This window comes from Nylanderia fulva, unplaced genomic scaffold, assembly GCF_048542155.1.
Source record: "Nylanderia fulva isolate GAGA-0341 unplaced genomic scaffold, ASM4854215v1 Scaffold15, whole genome shotgun sequence".
In the NCBI taxonomy this organism is placed as follows: Eukaryota; Metazoa; Arthropoda; class Insecta; order Hymenoptera; family Formicidae; genus Nylanderia; species Nylanderia fulva.
In genome coordinates, this window is record NW_028189730.1 from 2,946,531 (window position 1) to 2,962,839 (window position 16,309).

The 16,309-nt window shown below is 35.7% G+C and overlaps 1 protein-coding gene across 5 annotated transcripts in view; it reads right to left on the minus strand.

Annotated features, from left to right (window-relative positions):
• LOC114938877 (acetylcholinesterase) overlaps positions 1 to 16,309 on the minus strand; it is a 60,642-nt gene that overhangs the window by 22,559 nt on the left and 21,774 nt on the right. For 2 of the 5 annotated variants that reach the window (XM_029312992.2, XM_029312993.2), the window contains 2 exons: positions 15,224 to 16,069; positions 1,005 to 1,146 (listed from right to left, as the gene is read on the minus strand). The gene's annotated coding sequence lies outside the window, so the exon portion shown is untranslated. Of the gene's footprint in view, positions 1 to 1,004; positions 1,147 to 4,192; positions 4,355 to 15,223; positions 16,070 to 16,309 lie in introns of all 5 variants that reach the window. The other 3 variants (XM_029312994.2, XM_085480524.1, XM_029312995.2) reach the window with 3 other exon arrangements.

Below are 16,309 nucleotides of genomic sequence, written 5' to 3' on the forward strand. Positions count from 1 at the left end.
GTTTCGCAATAGATAATTATTGAACCATTTTTCTTCTGAAAAACTGTAAGTTTTTTTTTTTAAATTGAAACAATCAGCTCAATTTTGTTCAATTAGAAATCGTGAAACAATATATAATAAAAATGTTAATATCTATCATAATAAGATATAAAATATGTTCGATTATATACATAATAAAAATTGCTATGTATACATATTAATATTTTTTATTGTGGTAGATATTAATCAGAAAAATTCTTATAAATTTCTTCCAAATTGTCCCACGATTACCATAATTTTCGGGGTGAATTCTAAGAGAAAATTCTCTTCGTGTACTTACAGCTAAAAATAACTGAAGAAGAAATTCTAAAACTTTCTTTATCAGTGATTCTACCTCATCTTCCTTATTATTCGGACTTATCAGATTTCCATCTGTTTAGGTCACTCAAAAATTCATTAAATTTTTCATAATGATGCTGAGATTGATGAATTTGTAAGAAAAAAAGCTTCTATAACAGATTAAAAAATTGATGGTAAATAAATTTTTGAAATAAATATTCATTATATCTAATTGACATATGTATATATGTATGATATATATAGATTATAATAAGTTTTAATATAAAAATTCAGCATAGTAAGTAGAGAACTTATTTATAAATCGACCTATATACATCATATATATATATATATATATATATCAATCCGACATAATAAATATATTTCAAATTATATCCATCGCGATAATTGCTGACGCACGCATTCAACCGGCGTGATCGATTCGTGTAATTACTTTGGCTGAAACCGTCCTCGCACTTTACCTAATTATATTAAAGAATCGTTTTTCGATTAAAGTGTGATAAGACAAAGGCATAAAAGGGGTATCTCCACTCTTTTAAATCACACGCTCTCTGCTAAAGTGACAATTTGCCTTCGTAACCATCCGGAAATTGGAATCCTTTTTCCCTCTTTCGCATCAGTTTGCATTTCCAACTCTTTTTCCGCGCTTTCTTTGCAGCACTTACAGCGAGGAAGACGCGAGGAAGGTGCTCGATTAGACTTCAGACAGCGGCGATGTCCTCCTCCGAATCCGCGACAGGCAGATTCGCTCTCTTGCCCTGCCCTCCTTTCCGTCTACATTCTTCGTTCGTGAAGCATCGTTCGTCCCTGCAACGTAGAAACTGATTGTGAGTAATCGGAGAGAGAGAGATAGATAGAAGTGATTGAACGAGGGTAGGTCGAAAGTGCGAAGGGGGTGAAACACTGACAACCGTCCAGGGGGATGTCTACCCTCGTAGGTTCATTATTTGGGGATTACTTCTCTGGAAGGAGAGGGATACGCTTAGCTTCATATCGTAGCTTCAGTTAGCCCTAAGGGTTTTAGAGAACAGCAGTACAGATGTAAACCAAGTGCTCAATAATGATAGTAGGTATACAGAGAGAATTCTCTCCGTGAATTTATCCTGAAAATCCTGATATTGAAAGAATTTTATGAGTTTCTCTGATTAATATTTATCACGATATGATTTTCACGGTAAATTTTAAGAGGAAATTCTATCTGTGTAGATGAAGATATTCCAGGTAGCAAACTGACTATTTTATCATGTGTTTTCTAGTATTCATGTCCCAAGTAGCAAACTGACGTCATTAAACGTCAATTGATGTCATTAAACGTCAATTGATGTCATTTTGACGTTTAATGACGTCAGTTGACGTTTAATGACGTCAGTTTGCTACTTGGAACATGAATACTAGAAAATACATAATAAGGGTATAAAAAAGAATGAAATTCCGCTTCAGTTGAGATATAAAAAACCGGTTTACTCGAAAATACTTGATTACCAAGTCGGGTAGCAAACAAAATTCTCGCAGAACAAAATTCTTTGTCTCTCCCTTTCGTCGTGCTATCTCATGTGTCGTATCAAATTTGACATATCCGGCGACGACACCCTCATTTCGACCGGCTGGCGATCTACGATTTCGTTATTTGACGTATTTCGTATGCGTCGTCCGTGACGTTTATATATACACATATGTATGTGTGTGTGTGTGTGTGTGCTTATTAGAAATTCCAGTCGTCCGTGTATTCGCCTTCCCTCCGACAAGCGACGTGGAATTCGCATATAAACGGGAAATGAGAAGGAGAAACGTGGGAGTCTTTCCTCAAGGATGAAGAGATACGAGATCCCGAGCGAGGAATTGAAGTATATATATACATATATATATATATATATATATATATATATATATATATATATATATTCGGGGCGAATTTTATACAAAGACTTAATTAAAGCTGACTCGCGCGTAACTCGATCATTCACGGGGGAAATGGGAAAATTCGCGAAAATTATTCCATCGTCCGATCTCGAAATAGAAGCGCCCCGGTCTATTCCCGTTCTCTATTCAAGATTGGTGACCCCCCTAAATTAATTGAACTGTCTCTTTAACAGGGTGTATACTCAAATCTTGGAAATAAATTCCCTGAGGATTCCATAATTTTCCAGGTAAAATTAAAATATTTTAAATAATATTTAGAATACAATTTTAAAGTAATTATTTGTTATATATAATTTTTTAACATAAATGAAGTATTTTTTTTAATATAATAATGTAATATAGTATTATATTATAATAAAATATATTTTAATACATACTTTATATAAAACTAATAAATTGTATATTCTTTAAAACTATATTTCGAAATCAAAGGGGCAATTTTTTTTTAATTCCCTGAGTTTCAATCAAATTCCAGGATTTTTCAAGGTAGAACAAAATTCCCTGAGAATTCCAGGTTTTTCCAGGGAGTATACACCTTGTTTAAAGATAAGAGAGAGAAAGAGAGCGACAGTCTTCCTTTTCTACCCCCTCGGTTTGACGATATCGGACGGAACGTCTGCGAATTTTCGTTGCACACAGACATTCATGCACACACGTGCAGGATGCAGACACACGGACGATCGTTGACCGAGAAACGAAAGGTCAGGGCGTCACTGCCTCGGCTTGGCTGGCTGCACTGCGGCTCGTTGAATTTTGCGACGCGGACATTTAGGAAATCATCCCCCTCCTCCACCCCGCGCTGCCCCCCGGAGAGGGGTGAAAAACGAGACCGGCTGCTCGAGCGAAATATGCATCGACAGTTCTCCATCGGGTGTTCCGAAAAAAGAAAAACAAGAATTCATCAGATTTTTCAAGATTTTTCACCGCAACGAATTTTGTTTTCGATTTTTGTTTTAAAACATTTCTGTTAATTATGATAAAGATTAAAGTTTCCTGGGTCTCGCCGTGTTAGATTGTGACGTCAGAGAAAATACACAATTTTTGTGTTTTTGCCATTTTTAGATAACATGATATTTTGATGAAACACAACTATAGATGGTTTTAATACACTTTGTATATTTAATCTTTTTATTTAAAAATGACACGCAAAAATTTTCAGCGTGTATTTTCTCTGACGTCATAATCTAACATGTCGTTGCGAGTACCAAGAAGCTTTCATTTAACTATATTTATTGGATATACAGAATAAAAAATCTTTTACTAGATTTAAAGTATTCATAATAATAAATCTGAGCTACCCTAAATGTATATATAAAAAAAAAACAAGAAAGCTAATTAATTTTCTTATCGATTTTATGCATTGTTGACCTAATCAATAAGAAAACGAATTATTTAACGTTCTTGTTTTTTTCCTATACATATATGGCAGTTCACATTTATTATTATAAATACTTTAATTCTAGTAAAAAAAATTTTCACTCTGTTAGCATTCCCTTAAATATTAGTCGAATAAAATATTATTATTTCTTTCCCTTTTCAACAGAACAAATTTCGGGCTATTCTACTTAAACAGAAATAAATGACGCTTTTCCGAACGAGCGGTAATAAAAGAAGACGTCCTATCGGTTCCGGGGACACCTTGTAGAGAGAGTGAAGTGAAGCCTCGGTACCGGCGTTTCTCCGGGATATTCTGCGAAAATAGCGTGCGCGAGCATTCTTCTCCCGCGACGCGGAATTTTCTATCGCGTCCGCTCGAGGATGAATCGGGACCGCGGCATTGTTCGCAGCCTCGTTCATCCGGATGAACGATTTGTACTCCAAGTAATACTCGTCCCTTCGGGGAATTTGCACCGGGGAACGCGTGTTCTCTACAAAAGACGTGTTCTTTTTTCCCTTTCGCAATTTTTAGGAAGTAATTAATCGATCGAGGAACCTCTTTCTCCTTTTCCTCTAATTGTTCTCGGCCCCCAACGTCATACGTCATCGTCGGTCTTCGTCTTCCGAAGACACGCCAAGTGCTGTCGGCTTGCATATTTCGCCGTTGCAGGTACAGGAAACACGCGAGCGGGTCAGTCGGACCCGCAGTCTCGTCTCTCTATGACAGGGTAAAAGCGAGCGTGTATAGCCGGGTATCATCAGAGAGGTGGAGAGGGATGGACGGGAGGAGTTATGGATGGCCCATGGACACGCTAACCCAGTGACATCTCTAGGTCAGCCCGTTCGCCATCCACCACCGCCAACCACCCCGTCCTATCATCAGACCGAGGCTTCGATTGAGGCCGAAAAAGTGTCTCGGTCCCAGAACCCTCTTTCAGGACTCCGCGAAAGGCTTACAATTCGCGATATTCAGCTGTTATGTATCTATTTGTTCTTATAGGGACTTCTTATTATATTATTCCGATTGGAAACCTTTCCGAACAGGTCCCAGGACCCACTTTCAGGACCCCGCAAAGGGTTTACGATTCGGGTTTATCTATTCGGAAACATTTCTTCTTAAAGGGTTTACAATTCGGGTTTATCTATTCGGAAACATTTCTTCTTATAGAGCTTTCTTATTATATTATCTAGGGAAAAAGAAAATTATTCCGATTGGAAACCTTCCCGAGAAACAGGTCCCAGAACTCTCTTTCAGGACTCCGCAAAAGGTTTATACAATTCGCGATATCCCAAACAGTTATTATGTATCTATTCGGAAACATTTCTTCCTATATTTCTTCTTATAGCGATTTCTTATTATATTATCTAGGAAGAAACAAAATCATTCCGATCGATAACCTTTGCGAACAGGTCCCAGGACACTCTTTCAGGACCCGGCAAAGGGTTTACAATTCGGGTTTATCTATTCGGAAACATTTCTTCTTATAGAGCTTTCTTGTTATATTCTCTAGGGAAAAACAAATCATTGGAAACCTTTCCGAACAGGTTAGATTCATAATAAGTATTCTGAAGGGGACAAGTGTATGTGACCAATTGTTCCAATAATGAAGATATTAAATTTGAATGCGAAATTTAATATTTAACATTTAATTTCGAGTTCTGTACTCGATATTCGACCCTATGATTTCTCGAACAATCGTCGATATCCCTGAATTGGGTGAACCCTGAAAGAGTAAACTAAAAGCAGAGTTGGCCGGAGGGTTGAACTCGCGCGACAAAATTCCGAATGAACGAGATGGAGAAACGAGAAGCGAGCAGCGCGTTGGGAGAGTATACATCGATAATACACGTTATCGAAACGTTATAGAGACGCATTCGGCGACGGCAATCCTTGACCCGGTTACCCGCGTAAGCGAGCCAAATATTGACCTAATCTAACAGGCGACTCGCTTCGCGTCCGAAGCTGCGTTTTTGCAGTTAGGGGTGGGAAAAGAGAGGGTGGCTGGCTAGGTGCACATCGTTAAAACTAAAGGTCTCGTTAACTCTCGCCCTCTCTCTCTTTCTCGCGCGAGTCGAGAATTCCAAACACATTAACGATAATAAGCGAAGCGGGCGACGCGCCAACTCCGTAAAAAGTAAACGAGATCCATCGATAAGCCGCCCTCGGTGTATGTGTATACAATATGTGTGTATTTGATGAATTTTATCAAAACTTTACGCTCCCCGGGTTCTCTCGGCTTGTCACGGGAAGCGAGGTTGATATTTTGGCGGGCAATCGGAAATTCGCCCGTTCGTGCGGCATGTGCGATAAAACAGCGGGCACCGGAACCCGGTGCCAGGCACCGAACCAGACACCGAGTCCTATTTTCTCTCGCTCCTCTCGTTTCTCGACTCGACGTTTCCATCCTCTCTCCCTCTCCGGCTTTCTTTCTTCGGTCGATCTTGCGGGGGAAGGATCAACCCCCTCGGGGGAATTTTTGCAAGATCCTTCCACCTAAACCATATATTTATTCGGGAGGAAACTGGGAAGTAAAATAAAAAATACAAGTCCATTAGAGAATAAATCGCAAAAAAATATATATATTAAATATTATATTTCGAGATTTATATATAAATATTATATAAATATATTTATATAAATCGTGAAAAAAATGTGACGTAGGAAATAAAAATTAAATGGAATATGAAAATCAGGAGAAAAGAGGAGGCGCTTTTTAATATTTTTACTTTGAACTCTCCGAGAAAAAACTTAAGGAGGACGCCTCGAGAAATAACAAGATATTGACAGTGAAAAATTCATAAGCGTGCAATCTCGATTTGATTGCAAATATCACACGAAAATGTCCCTGTTTCGCGCGTATTTATTCTCCAGGATCAATTCTTCAGAGCAAAGACAAGAATAAAATTACGAGAGTATGCATCGGACGGAAGAGAGAGAGAGAGAAGGAGGGGAGAGAAACCACGATATAATCGATAAAGATACCGACATATTTATGAAGAGGGTTTCACATAACAATAACACACAATTTTTAATAATAGAAGCGAATTTTTAGCCGAACTATATCCACGGATTCGATCTACCGAATCCTCTATTCCGCTATATTTTAGCTAGAGATAGGATCAACTTCATATATAAAAATCCGAATCCAATAATCAAATTTCATTTTCTAGGATTCGAATAATACTCATAAGAAATCGTGTTTCAATATGTTGTATACTCTTGCAAAGTAATTCAATTCTTATTATAAATATATATATATATATATTATTTATATATTTATAATATATAAATATATTTATTTATAGTATATATCATCATTTTAATATTTTTATTTTCTATATTTGTATATATTATTTTATATGAGAATATATATAGTTATATATACAAAATATATACATAAAATTTCTTATAAATATATTTATAAAAGATTCGAACCTCTATATCTTATCTAGGGCATCTATTATGTATCTATTCAGAAACGTTTCGAATAATTTTGTTTTCCGTTATTTTTCTATTATGAACATTCAGATAAATTCCTAATATAAATGTTCATAACAGAAAAATGATGGAAAATAAAATTAAATTCGATAAGATAGATTATAAATACTCAGATAGATAATAAGATAGAGATTATAAATACTTATAAAAAATTATATATATATATATATATATAATTTTTTATAAGTATTTATAATCTCTATCTTATTATCTATCTGAGTATTTATAATCTATCTTATCGAATTTAACTTTATTTTTCATCATTTTTGTGATATATATATATATATATATATATATATATATGTATATATATGTATAATTTTTATATAAAATAATATATAGAAATAATATATAAAATAATATAAAAAATATATATAAATAATAATATATAAAATAATATAAAATAATATGCAAGTTCGAGTCTACTAAAAAAAACCCGTTCTTTTTCAAGTGATCCTATAAAATTCGAATCCAAACAGATTCGAGGCTCGTATAAGACACTTAATCAACCCCATCGCTAGCGTTCGCCGGGATCGCGCAGATCCGCAGAAGGAAGGGGTGCATCATTTCTCACCCTCTTGCCTTTTCGCGATCGGGTGATGCCGTTGACGATGATGACGGTACACCACCGCATTTTCGAGCGCACAACACGGCACACGGCCATTGCGTCGCGTCGCGTCGCGTCGCGTCGCGCCGCGTCGCAGCCGCAATGCAGCGCGATGCAACCCGCCGCAAAGAAAAATCGTTCGGCCGGCCGGCGAGAAACCCCTGAGAAATGTACCCTCCTTCCTGCCTTCCTTCCTTCCGTTTGCCCTTTCGCTCGCCGTCTCTCCTCATTCTGCGCGCTCGCCTCCTCGCACCGGTTGCTTCCGCGATCGTCGACGGCGAAGATCGGCCTCTCGCGCGACCATCTTCCCTTAAACTCGAACCTGACGAACAGTTTTTTCATTCAGAATAAAGAACTAATTTTTTTTTGCGATAAAATGCATATAAGAGAACATAGTTATATATTTTTTTATGTATTAATTAGATACACTGAAAAATATTTATTGAATGCGAATAAGTATTTGATTTCAATATATTGCCAAAATAAATTATTTATTTGAAACTAATAATATTGATTTGATGTAAGAAAATTCTTTTCAAAACAAATATTTATTTGTTTCAAATAAATGATTTCTAAGGTAATATTGAAATAAATATGTATTAATTCAATCATTTTTTTTCAGTGTACTAATAGTATTACATAGATAGAATTTTCTCTTAAAATTTACCATAAAAATCATGGTAATTGTTGGACAATATGATATTGGAAGAATTTTTTAAGAGTTTCTCTGATTAATATTTTTCCCACAAAAAAAAAACATTAATCTACCACAAGATATAAAATGTTCGATTAATTTTATTATGTGCATAATAAAAATTTTACTTTTAATTATTATTATTACTCTCAATGATAACATTATTATTAAAAAGTTTCTTCATAAAATCTAATAATAGTAACAACGTTGTTATTATTATTATTAATAGATTTTATACAAGGAGATTTTTTAATAATAAAAATAATCATAATAATATTTATATTATTATAAAATAAAATAATATATAAATCTAATAATAATAATAATTGGAAGAGATTTTTTTTCTCTATATCCACGGTAAAATTAATATTTCTAAAGCGTGAATAGTTGTGACCGATATCGCAATTTTTTTTTATATACAAAAACAATTTAATCGCTGGCGATAAGATAGATTGGGAGATTCGGCGGATTGCTGTTATTCGAAAAATCCCGTGCTTCGCTGATTTATCTGCTTTGCGAAATCGCGTTCGCGAAGGTATATAGGGACTTACGTTAGGTACGAAGGTTCTTGAAACGCGGTCGGGCTCTCTCGAGCGCTGATTTCATCAACGCTGAAACGTGACTTTGCACCCGCGAGGATGTGCTTCGGGTCTTTATCTACGAAAGATTTCCGAGCCATTTACTCGCGTTTAAAGCGAAATGTAATAGTTTTTAGTGGAGAGCGGAAATTTAAAAAGAAGAAACATTACGCGTATGCGTTGTTGTCTCTCGTATTTTTAAAAATATTATTAATATTCTTAAATCTATGAAAAAAAAAAAGAAAAATATCGTCGACGGACGATAATTACGCGCGCGTGGGACGACTTTGACCTATTTAATATATATTTATAAATCCCTGGAAACGCGCGTTTTCCGAAAACAATTTACAGCGACATTACCTATCTACAAATGTGAATAATTCGATTGCGACCGGAATGAAAGTAATTATAAATTCCAATCTACAAAACAATGAATATTTCGCGCTAACGCTATTGATGATGTAACGCGTATGATTCATCGATAAAAAAAGTGTGTCAATATTATTAATATTCGGTTTCGTATAAATCATCAAAGAGAAGAAATCAAACTCACTCTCTTCTCTTTTAGATCCTAGTATTATATTATTAATAAAAATTATACCATATTAATAGAAATTATATTATAACGTTAAATTATTAATAAAAAATATTATTATAGAATCTAGACGTAAAAAAAAAGAAGAAGAGAGACAGAATTTTATTTCTCGGAATCCTCGAAAATTTGATAGATCGAAATTTAAATTCCTCAAACCTGAAAGGTATATTTAAACAGACTTTTTAAAAATTAAATAGAGAAAAAAAATGCTTGTCTTCTTCTCGAACATTATTTTCCCTCAAATGTTTCCTCATAATTCAATCAATAATAAAAAAATTCTGCGAAAATTGTTTCAAAAATAGTTGGAACCACTTTGGAGTTGTTGGCATCGATTTTGGAATCTTTTGCGTCGCGAATTTGGAGCCAGACTCTCTATTAATGAAAGCGAGCGATTGACGGCGAAAAAAAAGGCGGGAAAAAAAGGGGAAAAAGGCGGCGACGAATCGAGGAAATGCATAATTGTGGAATCGAGCGTTAGAGAGCCGAGTTCGGTCATGGTACTCCTATTTTTAGTATCCGATCCTGATTGGGTGTGCAAACGGAAAGCAAAGGCCAAACTCCCGCGCGTGTTTGTGCGTTCAACGTTTGCTCTCCGCGTTCACGCTCCGTTTCTTCCTTCCTCTCCCTCTCCGGCTTCCGGTCGCTTTCCAACTTTTCGCTCCTCGCAGTTAAATCGATTTTCGCCGCTTTGCCGAGCTTTTCGTTCCCTCACACGATCGGATCCTATCGATTCCATCCGGAATTATGCTCTCGAATTATATGTCCAAAATAGTGCGAATTTGTACACTGAAAAACAAAAGTTTGTTAACTTGAGCCAAATTAGCAGACGCATTTATAAAAATTATGTGTCGATTTCGAGAGCCGAATAATATTCTTAATATTGTAAATATTTTTTTAGATTCCATCCGGAATTATGTCCAAAATAGTACGAATTTGTACACTGAAAAAAAATTGTTAACTTGACTAAACTTTTCAATTAAATATTATTTTTATTAAATATTATTATAAATATATATTATTAAATATATATTAATAAAAAAAAATATATTATTTTATTATTATATATTATATAATATATATATTATTAAATATATTATTAAATATTATTTTTATAAATATGTCAGCTGTAGGAGCCTAATTAGCCGACATATTTATAGAAATGATATGTTGATTTCGAAATAAATATATTATTTTGTTAATTGAACCTATAAAAATATTTAAATTAAATATAACATATTAAATTTAACAAAACGTATATTTGACTTAAATACTAATATATGTCGATTTAACAAAATAGTAATTTAGTTGAAAAGTTTAGTCGAGTTAACAAATTCTTTTTCTGTGCACTACAAATAAAGTAAAAAAAACTCGTCCCTTTCCAGCTTTGGAATTTCCATTTTTGCTGGAGAATTTTCGGCGGGACGCGAATCGATCGGAAATTAAAATCTCGAGCGAAACTGCTCGGAGAGGTTTGTTTCTTTTTTTTTCGCCCCGGGAAAATGTATAATGAGAAATCTGGGGAAGAAATTGCGAAGATCCGTGAAAATCTCGAGCGAACGATAAATTATCCCGATTATCCCCCACGAACGCGGTTATAACTTTAGATAAAAATAGAGAATCGCTCCTCTTCTCGCCGATGTGTGTATAGTAAATAATGGCAGGACACGATCGAACGTAAAGTGTTAAAGTATTTACGGAGGAGCCTTCTGCGGTAAAAGAGATACCTTGTTTCGTCCAAGGCGACGTGTGAAAAAAAAAGCGAAGGAGTTTGACAGGTAAAAAAAATACAGATGACAGATGGTGACGTCACCGGATCGTACGAAGTGCAAATTGGACGGGAAATTAGACCCGACTCTGCCAATCAGAGCGAAAGAGAGAGAGAGGAAGGGTCTTTCGTGTAAAATGTTTTTCCTTTGACGATACGTCGTCACGAAACGACGTTACGACTAAGTAAAAGCGAAGGACCAATAACGAGGCCTAATGGCGAACCCTCATTTGACAGAAAGACTCGCTTTTATCCTACAATGGCTAATGTCAATTTGCGGGAAACACTCCCGAAGCGCCGAAAGTTTTATTTATTATAAAAAAATTTGGCAACTTGAGCAAAACTTTCAATTAAATATTATTTTGAACATATAAAAATACCCAGATAGCAAGCGTACGTCATTTTGACGTCGAATGACGTCATTTGGGGGATTTAAATTAAATCTGACATATTAAATTTAACACAAAACGTATATTTAACTTCAGTAATAATATCTATTCAATTAACAAAATAGCAAAGGTTTAGTCGAGTTAACAAATTTCTTTTCAGGACGTATCACTGAAAAAAATTTGTTAGCTTGATTAAACCTTTCAACTAAATATTAATTAAACATATAATATAAAAATATTTAAATTAAATATGACATATTAAATCTAAGAAAACGTATATTTGACTCAAATACTAATATATGTTCAATTAACAAAATAGCAACTTAGTTGAAAGATTTAGTCAAGTTAATTTCTTTTCATTATCACTTAAAAAAAATTGTTAACTTGATTAAACCTTTCAACTAAATATTATTTTTTTAATTGAACATATAAAAATATTTAAATTAAATATGACATATTAAATCTAAGAAAACGTATATTTGACTCGAATACTAATATATGTTCAATTAACAAAATTACAATTTAATTGAAAGATTTAGTCGAGTTACCAAATTTCTTTTCACAGTACGTAAAAAGAAAGAGAGGCAAACATCAGCCTCCTCCCTATCTTATCGTTAGATTATTATTCGCGGCGCAAAAACACTGAATTTAAGCGCGCGATTAATGATTACAGTAACCGAAAAGAGAAGAAAAATGTTTTAAATATAAAAATAGAAACACTCCAAACGCACATCACTTTCGCTCCACTTATCGGACGACTGACGAAAAAAGGGAATAAAAAAAAAAAAAAAAAAAAAAAAAAAAAAAAAAAAAAGTAGCCAACTTTTTCGCTCGATAATAGGGCCGGGACGACAAGCCATCGTGGAGGGTCGTCCTTTATATCGTTTCTTCGTTCCTTTTCCCCCTTCCTCCGCTTGGTGGCGTCATTGTTTATCGCCGTCGTCGTTACTTATCATTCTGTTGCAGAAACTAATCGGATTACGGGCGAACGATCGTGACCTAAAATCGATCGCGTCGTTTCGCGGTACGTTGCTGCATAGCGGTTAATTATTCCACAACGAGTAACCCGGGGTGAAAATAGGGGGAGATGGCCGGAGGGGGTGGATAATATGGTGCGGCCTTTAATCGACACATTATCCAGCATATATATATATAAGTACGTATGCCTCGCGCATGCAAAAAGTTTCGCCGAGCACGATCCTTTTCAAACGCAGGATGTGTATATACTTGTTACATTCGGTGGAAAGAAGAACAAAAGCGGCCGAGCAGCGGATCAAAAGCCTGTAATTTCAGGGAGAAGTTGCGCGGAATCGACACGTCCCTTTTGCCAAGTTTTTTCGATAAGAAAAAACGTCTACACTTTCATATATTATATTAGATGTAATATAATTAATAAATATAATTTTATAACAATTATATATTTTCATATGTACTTTTATGAATATATATATATATATATATATATATATATATATTATATATCATACTATGTTAATATTAAAGAAATAATTTATATAATATATAAATGTGTAGATATGCTTTTAGTCTTATTATATAAAATATACAAATAAATAAAAAATATTCTATATATATATATACTGAGCAAAAAAGCCAGCGTACTTAAAGTCTATAATTTAAAAGTGCAGTCTCGGAGTCGATGCATTATTTATCACATTATGCAGATGAAATAGATCTGAATAAATATTTCAATGAGGAGAATTATGCGCACAGAGTTTGCAATTATAACTCTTGGCGGCCAAATAAATAAATAGCACACTGAGAGAAGCACAAAAAATTTCAAAGAACAATTGCAGATAGGTTTAGCATATTTTTGCGATTTTACAGTCTCCCCTACATCCTAAAACTCATTCGTTTCTCCCTCTTTCTCTCGTAAAACTCCTTTTAGATTCGGATCTGTAATTCGCGACGGTACATTGCGAAACATGTAATTCCACGCAGCTTATGTTTAGACAGACATGTGTGCGCCTTTGTAGATTTCAAATGTGAAAGAAATTTCATTTCATCATATACAATAATTTATATTTAATTTACTAATTTTCAGGAAAATTTAACCAGGGTGTCCAGCAGATTTTTCAAGACCACAAATTAATTTTTTCTCTGACTTTTTTTTTTCAAATTTATAATTTGCATATATCTACATGATAAATCAATTAAATGTTAAATCATGAAATCCTTGAGATAGTTTTGTCAACAATAAAAAGATTCGGAAGTTAAAAAACAAAAATTTAAATCAATTATACAATCTGCATTATGTACGATAATCGAAACAAACATGTCACTATAAACTGTTTAAATAATCACGTTTTTTATTTATAATATATCAAATTTTTTTTATTTTATCTCTATCAAACACATTGAAATAAAATAATACGACGATGAAAATATAAATTAACGAATCGATTTTTAACCCAGAAAATTATTGATACAGATGTAGAATAATGTGCAAAAATCCAAAAGATAAATAGTAAAATTTCCTGACTCTTTCCTAACAATTCCAGATTTATAAAATTCCGACTTTTTCAGATTTTCCAAGCCCAGAAATTCACTTTTTCCCTGACATTTTAGTATTATTTTCTCCAAATCTATAATTTACATATATCTATATGATAAATCAATTAAATGTTAAATCATGAAATCCTCGAGATATTTATTTACTTAATAAAAAATGTCAAATTATTGATACAGATGTAGAATAATGTGCAAAAATCCAAAAGCTAAATAGTAAAATTTCCTGACTCTTCCCTAACAATTCCAGATTTATAAAATTCCGACTTTTTCAGATTTTCCAAGCCCAGAAATTCACTTTTTACCATTAATTCTTCCAAATCTATAATCTACATATATCTATACGATAAATCAATTAAACATTAAATCACGAAATCCTGAGATATTTATTGAACCCAACAAATGTCAAAATTATTGAGACAGATGTACAGAAAAATCCAGAGAAATAGTAAAAAAAAAAAAAAAAAAAAAAAAAAAAATGTCCCGACTTTCCGGATTTCTCAAATTCCCTGACTGGCCGGTGTTCCAGATTTCTAAGCGCTAGACACCCCGTTAAAACTCCAACCCTTCTGATCGCGAGCGAACGATCCGGCCTGTTCGGCTGCTCCGAGTCAGCCGTCAACCGTCATCGCAGGCCACCCCTTTCCGCCTGTCGTCTACGCAGCCCCACGCAGATCCACGCAGCTTTCTCTCTCCCTCTCGCGGCCTTCTGCGTCGTGTTTCGCGCGGAGAGGATAACGAGAACATAATGAGAATAGCGGGAACACCAAGAGAGAGAGGGAAGAAAGCGAGGACGCGATCGGAGACGAGACGTATATTTTTTTTTTTTTCTTTTTACGGGAGGCCGCGTAATAAACCGAGAGAAAGAGAGAGAGAAGAATCGATCTTCGTTATAATAGAAGAGAGAAAGAGATAAAAAGAGATAGACACTTACCCCTCTGGAGCGAGGTAGCGTCCGTTCGTCGTCGTCAGCGTCGACGAGAAGGAGATAGACAGAGAAAGATAGATGGGGAAAAAGAGAGAGAGAGACACTCTCCCTTCGGGATCTCGAAAAATGCACTCGCGAGCGGGAGAAGAACAAAAAGCACCCTCTCTCCTCTTCTATCCCTTAGGCCGGTTATCCGCAGCGGCGAGCCGCCGCGGAGGCTGCGAGAGAGCTTGATCTCGCGAAGACGGAAAGAGAGAGAGAGACGGATAGGGGTGAGAAAGAGAAAAAGAGGGTGGAAAAGGAAAGAGAGAGAGAGAAGCGGAGTCCTTCCTGGCGAGGATTCCTTATCTCACATCTCTTCTCGCGCGATGTCACATCCGGATCGGTGAATACGGCACCAGCCTCCAGGTGGTGTTGACGGTGACGGTGGTGGTGGTGTGCCGGCGATGACGATGACGATGACGCTGATGCTGATGATGATGATGCTGATGCTGTCGCGACGGCGAGAACTCCAGCGGCGATTCGCGGGACCAAAACGGCGGAGAGCGCAAGGAAGAGAGAGAGAGAAGTAGGCCGGTTAACCGTTCAGGCCGCACTGAAGAGTCGAGCGAGCCGCGGGTTAGTGAGGGTGAACCGGCGGGCGGCCTGGCATCCCTCCTCTCGCTACCCCGACACGCACCCTCTCCACCCCCGGCGAACACCCTCAACCCTCTCGTCGCCGCGCTCGCTGCCGCCAATCCCGTCTCGCCCTCCAAGCTCCTCGTCGCCAGCCCTTCTCTCGTCGCTTCTGCCGCTTCCCTCTGCGCGTTACGTCGCTCTACTCCAACCCCCTGGTCGCGACGGAGAGAGAGCCTGGAATTTAAAGCAGGATGGTTTATAGCGTGTACGACTGCTGTAATATAGCGCGAGAGAAGTTGGGCACGGTGCGGAACGTTGGGGTCAAGTAAGATCTTTCGTTATTGGAAATTAAGAAGGGTGTCATTTTTTAATTGATCGTGCAACGAGAGAGATGTCTATTGTATGATTTATAATATTAAGATGAATATTTAATTTGATATAATGAAATGAATGTAATAGAATTAAATATGAAGA